The sequence below is a fragment of the Trematomus bernacchii genome, unplaced genomic scaffold (genome assembly GCF_902827165.1).
Source record: "Trematomus bernacchii unplaced genomic scaffold, fTreBer1.1, whole genome shotgun sequence".
NCBI lineage: Eukaryota > Metazoa > Chordata > Actinopteri > Perciformes > Nototheniidae > Trematomus > Trematomus bernacchii.
The window spans coordinates 6792381-6801130 of NW_022987593.1; positions in this window are offsets into that span (position 1 = coordinate 6792381).

An 8750-nucleotide genomic window follows, 5' to 3' on the forward strand; every position below is an offset into this window, starting at 1 on the left:
CACCCTATCCACACAGCCTCTTCCCTCTTCTCTCTGTGAGGAGCAGCAGGTTCAGCTTTCAGAACAAAGTAACAAAAAACTAATATGGCATTCATTTTTTTAAATATGTCGTGTAGTAATAGATTTATTTATTTTTCTTCTCAAGAGAGTACCAGAATGTGTATTTTATGTTAGTATTTGTCATGTTGGTGAGTGGACCCTCATCAGATACCGATTACTCTATCCTTAAAGGTCATTTACAACACTCATTACATACCTGCCCAATAAGCTATAGGATTGTCAATATGTTTTCATTTATTAATGCCTATTAAATTATTCAATCACACTGTAGTCATGACATTAGAGTTAACACGTTTCAAGTCTTATTATTAAAGACGATGATGTTTATGTGTTGTCTGTATCCTCGACTGTCCCTGTAAAAGCCTTACATACTTTATTCACATCACACCTTCAGCTGCTTAGGCTTAGTTAAACGTGTTAGAAGCCACACATGTAAATTGTACAAAGCTCAGACCTATTTGCTTTATGCAACCAAATCTTTATATATATTAAGCCTTAAAGTGGACCTATCATGCTATATTTGAATAATATAGTGTAGGACCATACCTATATAAGGCATATTTATACTTTTTTTTTTTCAAAATACCAAACAGATCATGCATTTTAGCCATGCCTCATTTCGCTCAATTTGAAAAATGTTAGCTCTGTTCTTGCAAGGGTTGATTCTGTGAGCAACAGCACCATCTAGAGGCCTGGCATATGTACTACAGCGTCTCCAGCGCTTTCGAACGGCAATGCCGTGGTTGTCTCCTCCTGATTGGTGGAGTTGGCCCAATAGCCGTAGCGCCACCGTCCTGACGTCAGGACAGTGTTCAAATCTGGATCAGTTTTTATCAGATCCGTTGCAGCCCCTTTTTTAGAGATTTGGGTATGGAGGAAAATAGAGAGGGTTGTGTTTTCTGACACTTGGTGAGTTCCCTGGAACACCGGGGACACATATTCATGTATAAAAGACGTACAAAAGTGCATTTTGCATGATAGGTCCCCTTTAAACTGGATGATAGTAGTGTATGAATCTTGTTCATTTAAAAATTGACCTTTCATTTTTGTACTCTATGTAGTTGTCAGTATTTCAACTTTTGAACTTATATTTCGGAGGTCATTCAGCTCTTTCATATGTTCATGTTTTACTGATTTGCGCGTGCCTTATACAGAGATTAGCCCGTACTTTGAAAGCATTGCTTTTATTCTGAGGAGACTGTCATTTTTAATTGCTTTCTGTCCCTCAACTATAATAACCTCACTACTCAACATTTGTTATGTTTACCACACACCCTTAAGTGTGTCCGATTACAGAATGACATATGAGTAAAATAGAGGGAAGCAACATCAAGGACAATTTATGAATAATTATAGCAGCTGAATGAAATAAAAAGCTTTCCAATGTTCAATCATTTCCTTTTATCTTGATGGTGGAAACATTTAGCAGCATGAGCTGAACAAGTGCATTTTCAGTTACTTCATGAGCTGCAGACACTTTTAAATTCCCTGTAATCTACAGTTTTTGGTAAAAATGTTGTCCTTTTTACTGATTAAACAGCATTCATGTTATGACATACCATTTTAACGGCAATGATGAAGGCAATGATCATTATTCTAATTAAAACATATGGTAAGTTTCACACAGCTACTTTATCTTCTTTTTTTTTGTGTAAGGAAAAATGAACATATTTGTGGACGTATTTATAGAATCTGGTGGCATCTAATCTCCAGGCCTCTGTGTGGGATCTTCCCATGGCAGCAGTTTGCTGATATTAAGGGCCAGCATCGATGAGGGACACGCTGTCAATCTACTGCCTGCCCTGATGACCGGGACACGCCACGGCCCTGTGGCCTTCGCTCTGGTTCCCACTATCGGCACTATTTTGCATCCATGTTATAACAAGGCCCCTTAGCTGTTGTAGTTAACTGCATATGTAAATCAAACATTATTATTTATATTAATGCTTACAATGATGCATTATTTAGGGAATGTGGGTGCAGTTTGAGGTCTGCTCTGCTGCATGACCCACCCTTTATAACCCAGCATCACCTTTTTGTACAGAAACATTACAGGCCAAACACATACCTCACACTAACCAAAAACCCTAAAAACTAAACTACTCTTACCCTAACCTAACTACTAAATGGTCTAAAACATGCATTTCATCAGTCTAAATATTGGTTTGAAAAAAGTAAGATATAATAAACACAGACAAATGATATGTGAAAATATTGGTACATATAAATGCATTACAGAGTAAAGTAAACTTGTGTAGAAGTCCCAAGCCATTTAGCCATTTCTAAATGTGGCCCTCATTGAGTTATTCCCACATTAGTGGAAAGGATGGGGTCATGTTAGTGTTGGCTGTCTATTTTTCATTAAAAACTGTAGTGCTGGCCAATATTACATCAGATTACTGTACTGACCTTGTCAGTCAGTACAGAAGCTAATCCTAATATCACCTCTCCTCGTGACACTTATAGACGACAAAACATCAAAAGCCAAGAATATTTTTACCTTCCAAAAATGTGTTTAGTTTATGTTATTCTGTATTTTTCAACAGATAGTATCAAATACACATATTTAACTAAAACATTCACAGTGAAGATAGTTCTTCCTGTAAACCATTAATTAAGTTCCTGTACCTTCTGTTTGAGAGGCGCTCTCAGGCGGGAGAGGATCTTTAGGGACAGACTAAACCCTTTGGCTTTCTCTGAAGAGTATTTGTATAAAAGATACAGGTTCTCGTCAGAAGGGCTGACTTATCTGTGTCAGCTCCTGGAGCCATATATTGCTAATGCCACACGTTGGAGTTGTGCACTTACAGTGCCGCATACTGTATGTATTGCTTTGCGCCAGGGCCGGACTGGGACAATCAGTCAGGCCGGGAATTATACACCCAGCCTGGCCACTACCAGTTTTTTTTTGTGCCATTTTGCTGGATTTATTTTTGAATATTTACAGCGTTGCTGCCCATAGTGATAGCCCTATAGTTTAAATCTACTACCCAATAATATACATATGACATGGGTTACTATTTAAAAAAAATGTACAAATGTATCTGGGAACCTATCCATGTGAACATATTTTAAGTGGGGCTGGACCTCAAATCCTCTAGGGGGGTCCGGGGGCATTTTGGAGTTAAATGCATCAATCTGGTGCATTTTGAGGGGAAAATAAAGCCACTAGATCTATGGAAACACACATATGAAACGGAACTGTTCACATTTAAATAATCATAAGAACATGGCCATAACCAATAACATACCATATCCAATATAAAAAAAAATATTGAAAGTTGTTTATTTTTGGTTCATTTATAGTTTTATAGGTCAGTCCATGACTCGATTATTTGAATCAAAGCCCGCGAGTCTTCACTGTGTCACAAACTCGAGCAGGGTATGGCAACTGTACATTCTTATTGTTTTGTGCTTAAACTGCCTTTTGTGGTACTTATTATGGAAATGTTCCTTTATCTTCAGGGCTCTTCAGTGGAGTGCTGCTCGGGGACAGGGGTTATGCCTGCCAGCCATTCTTGATGACCCCGTATCCTGACCCTGATGAAGGGCCAGAAACCAGTTTTAATGTGGCCCATGCCAAAACCAGGGTCAGGATTGAAATGACTTTTGGAATACTGAAGGCCCGATTCACCTGCCTGCGGGGGCTCAGAGTGGCCCCTGAAAGAGCTTGCCGCATCATAACGGCATGTGTTGTGCTGCATAACATTGCCACAATGAGGAAGGAGAGGGCCCCTCCTGCAAACCCCCAACCTCCTGATGTGGTAGACCCCATCACCCTGGACTACCCTACTGGCAGGGCTGTCAGAGAAGCTATCGCTTTATTATTTGCTAAAAAAAAAGAACACAGAGATTTTTGTTGGAGTCTTTAGTCTTTTATTTATTCACCCATTCCTGAAGGAAAAAGAGAAAAAAACATAATTTTGGTTGACTTTTTCTGCAAAGTAAAAGGGATTTCTCTTTTAGGTATCCTAAAATATTTAAAGGTCACCCACTATGCACCTTTCATTTGACTTGAAAATAAATTACTGAATGTTACAAAATTACCAGTTTTTCTCTCCAATCTTTCCAACTCAAGCTTGATTTTTTTTATTTCTAGGCCCTTTAACTCTATGTCGAGTATAAGCGTCCTTTTATATAGGGCCCTCACTGTGTCTTCTTCAGCCTGAAACACATATATGTTGCTTTAACATTCAAGCATGGCTCACAGCAAGAAAGCTGACAATTTTAAACTTGACTATACTTTAAAAAATGTAGTTTAATTAATTACTCGTCGTGATGGCCTCGACGTTGAGGGCCCAGGCTGCGGGAGAGGAAGAGTTCCTTCTTCCTGCAAATTGAGCAAAGCAAATATCTTTTCAATAGAGAGTAGTTATTTGTCCCATGTGCAGACCACCACCATGTGCAAGTTATCAGAAATAATCAATTAAAGCAACGTGTCCACACACTCTATCTGTGTTCGGGCAAATTGAAAACTTCATATCATTGGTAACAAAATACTAAAGTGTACCGCCAGAGCTCTCTTTGAGCAGACAGACATCGTCTGATCATCTAGGGCTAGGCCCTCCTGAAAAAAAGAAGAAATGTAAATGGTCTATTTTATCCATATTCAGCGACCATTTGGTGACATACCAAAGGTTACGTTACCTCTGTATGACGTTGGTGATGTGGGGGGGGCAGCAACACCACGTTATCCCCATCATCTGCAGAACAATAAAATACATGTTACTGACTCCCACAAAAATAGATATATTATATAAATGTGTTTTATAGCATCCCAGCTGTTTAAAGCTCCCTGACTCCCTGTATAAAAATGTGGTGGGAGCTGCTGCCACCAGGGTCAGTAGAGACCCCCCCCTTCCACCCCTACCATCAAGGGCCGACCCTCATTGTTGCCGAGGGCCAGCTCCTCGGCAACATCTTTTTCCCTGTCGGCTGCAAGAATTGGGAAAGAATGTGACCGCTTTCCTATACAGTTATGAAACACAGACTAATTGAAGCAATACAAAACTTGTAGTTGTATTTTTAAGATCTCAAAAGAGGGAAACTCACCAGATTGAAGGATATTGTCATATTTGACTTTAATTTGACTTTCAGACCCGCCAGGGTTACATCTGAAAAAAGAAACAAAAAATGTCATGTACAGCTTGAATAAAAAGAAATGCTATACATTAAAAGGATTACAATCATATTAGGCTTAAAGTCCACTTGTGACCCTCGGGTGATGATATTATAAAGAAAAAAAGGCTGCCACTCAATGATCAATTTGGTATTTTAATGACTATTTATCAGATAAACTAGAAAATTAATCTGGAAGCGCCAGATACATCCAATACACTTTTTAAAGATATGCAGCTGTGCACGCTGTTACAGGAGGTATTTTACTTACGCATTCACTGAGTCTGCAATCTGTTGCCAACTGTGTTTGCGACTTTTGGCAGCCGCAAGCGTATTGCTTTTGGCCTTCATAATATGTTTTAGATCCTCGTATCTGCTCATAATTACGGTTTGTTCCTCCGGTGAAATATGTTACTCTAGGCTTCTCCATTATTCCGATTGGTCGAATGCCCCAAATACCGCCCCTTTTATGTGAATGCGCTCATAACTAGATAGGGCAAACCTGGCTTGAGTTACCGAGTTGATAACCAGTGTAGTAGGACCGCTTAGCGAGAGCACGTTTGTTTTGGGTAAGCCAGGTAACTCAAACATATCCAGGGTATGTTGAACTGGATTCGTAGTACAGGCCTCAGGACTGTATTAGCATCCAGAGGACCAGAGCAATGAGCAACCTGGTCTCACCAGAATGCGTGACTCCACCACGACTCCTTAACACCGCATTGCGTGGTGGAGTCACGAACTTTGCTACATTTACGTGTCTGCACCACGCAAACAACCCCAATGTAAAGTGAATGAGGCTCCTTTGTCGTGGTGCTCACACGCATTTCTACAACGTCCAGCAGTGAGCTTTTATTCTATAAAACGTTTTTTAAATCGACTTTATAGCTTGTAGTAACTCACGAGAGGCTTCTTTTATTTTATTTGTATTCATAATAATTTTTATTTTTCGTCAGTGCATTGTGTGTAATACAACTGTGATTTTTATTAAATGAGTTAGTTTTTAAGGAAGGCCAGAGCTTCAGCTGTGTCAAATAGATTGTTCCCTTTAGTTCACGTTATTTAAAAGATAATTATATTCCTATTTGATCAAGTCCCCTTTATTGTATTACGGACCCAAAGAGCTGAGCGTCCATTCCTATTGGATAACGGAGGATTTTACACCCGGAAGTAAGTATTCTCCTTACTGTCGATTGATTTTACAGTGATATCTGCACTACTCATCGACTCAAAAACACCAGATTATCCTTGTTAATTACACAACATTGATTGGTTTAAATTGTGTATAATGCTTTTGTAATTTTCCCCTTCGATTCGGAGAAACACATATTTGTTCAGAGTTTAGGATGGCCGAAGACACTACACTACCCAGAATCCTCAGCTATTGTTCCGCTTTGCCTCAAGCTCTGTGATTGGTTGACCTCCAACTGCATTCCATATAAAAAAAAACGTTTCGTAAAAGATCAAATCATACTTTATTCAGCAGTGCTTGCTTTACTCTTTGAAAGTCATCACATGAATGCATTGTAATGAATGGTTTGGCTGCATTAAACATTACACATCTGTCGTAGTTCTTTATTTATCTACAGAGATCGGGCCTCAGAATGGACCGGAAACTATTCTTTTACCGTTCTATTTTAATTTCACAATAAAGTTAGTAGTAATAATTTGTTTTGATATTATTGTTTTTTATTAACTACTAGACCGCTGGGTCATGTTAAGACCATCTTTTCTGTGTTGCTGTGGGTTTTTTACATCGCTTTTGTGTTACAAATATCAAAACAATAACAGAATATATCCGTCGTAAACTAAACCAGAAACAGCAGTATATTTTATTTTGTTAACACTGTAAACTTGACAGCTTTTTAACCCGCACCTCCTACTGGTTAAAGCACGTTATTACACGTTTAGAGTAATTGCAATGCAGGTAGATTGTGTTGCTTTTTAATGACTGTTTTAAAATGCCTTTTTCTTAATGTCTTTCATTTTTGTAAAGCACTTTTGAATGCGTTATATTTGATGAAAACCTTTCAATATTAAGAGTACATACTCTTAATATAGTGGGAAAGTGGAAGGTCAATGATATAAATAATATAGAATAGAAAATATCAAGAAGATACTGTAAGTGATCTCTACAATAAAACAGTTTAGTGCCTGATAGGAGGATGTGCAAAACAGACAAACTAATAAGGCTTTATTTAAACATTAAAGAATACTTTAGGTTAAGGTCTTCTTTTAAATAAGAAAAAAGCTTTGGGGGTATCTACAGATATTAAGCCTGACAAAGTACTTAACGTCTAATATATTGCATGGTTCGTTTTGGAACTTGACAATCAACTTTCCTGCAAAGTTAACTATGTTGAAGCACTTATTTTAACTGATATTATACATATTAATTATACTCTTATAAGATGTATGTAGATAGTATAAGAAATGTGCAGAATATGTTTAATGGTGGAGGTACACAGATATCGATAGATGTCTTGTAATGCACTGTTGATGAACCTCTGACCCAAGTTTTTCATTCATTGCATAACTACACCGTAGTTGTGTATATGATATGTCAATAAACCTTAGAAAATCTTGAAATCTTGAAAGGGATGTGCAAAATAGCCATTATATACAGTTTTTAATCAACTATTAGTAGAGAATAACGAGTAATGAATATGCTTTATAGGGATCTGCAGATAAATATTTAGTCTTCTCAAGCACCCACTACCAAATATCTCGCCTGATTGTTGGCTGAATTCACTGAATTTTACTCAGGTGTAACTAAAGTCTGATTTAAGGGTTGTTTATATTTCACATCATTAATCCAAATCTGTAAAGTAACTAAAATAAATGTAGTGGAGTAAAAATACCAGGTTAACCTTAAAGAAAGCCCTCAGGATTATAAAAGACCCCATCACCCCAGCCACAAACTGTTCTGTCTGCTGCCGTCTGGCAGGCGGTACCGCAGCATCCGGACTAAAACCACCAGACACAGGGACAGCTTCATCCCACAGGCCAGAAGACTATTAAACACCTGAATTTAGAAACAACATCCATAACATTCATCTGGCTGCTACTTAGAAATTATTTATCTAATATATCATATTCAATCACTTGTATATAGACTCTTATTGCACTATTTCACTTTTTACTATTTTTCTTTTTGTATTTACTTGCACTATTTATTCTGTGTATCTGTTTTATTGTGTTGCACTGTTGGAGGAGCCTGTGACCTAAAGGAGGGGGGGGGGGGGGGGGGGGGGTAGGACACGTTCTAAGCACATGGTGTAGTCCCATAGCTGAGGATTCTGGGTAGTGTAGTGTCTTCTGCCATCCACACACTCCGAAAAAATATTTGTTTCTCCGAATCGAAAGGGGAAAATACAAAAGCATTGCACACAATTTAAACCAATCAATGTTGTGTAATTAACAAGGATAATCTGGTGTTTATGAGTTGATGAGTAGTGCAGATATCACTGTAAATAAAATCAATCGACAGTAAGGAGAATACTTACTTCCGGGTGTAAAATACTCCATTATCCAATGGGAATGGACGCTCAGCTCTTTGGGTCCGTAATACAATA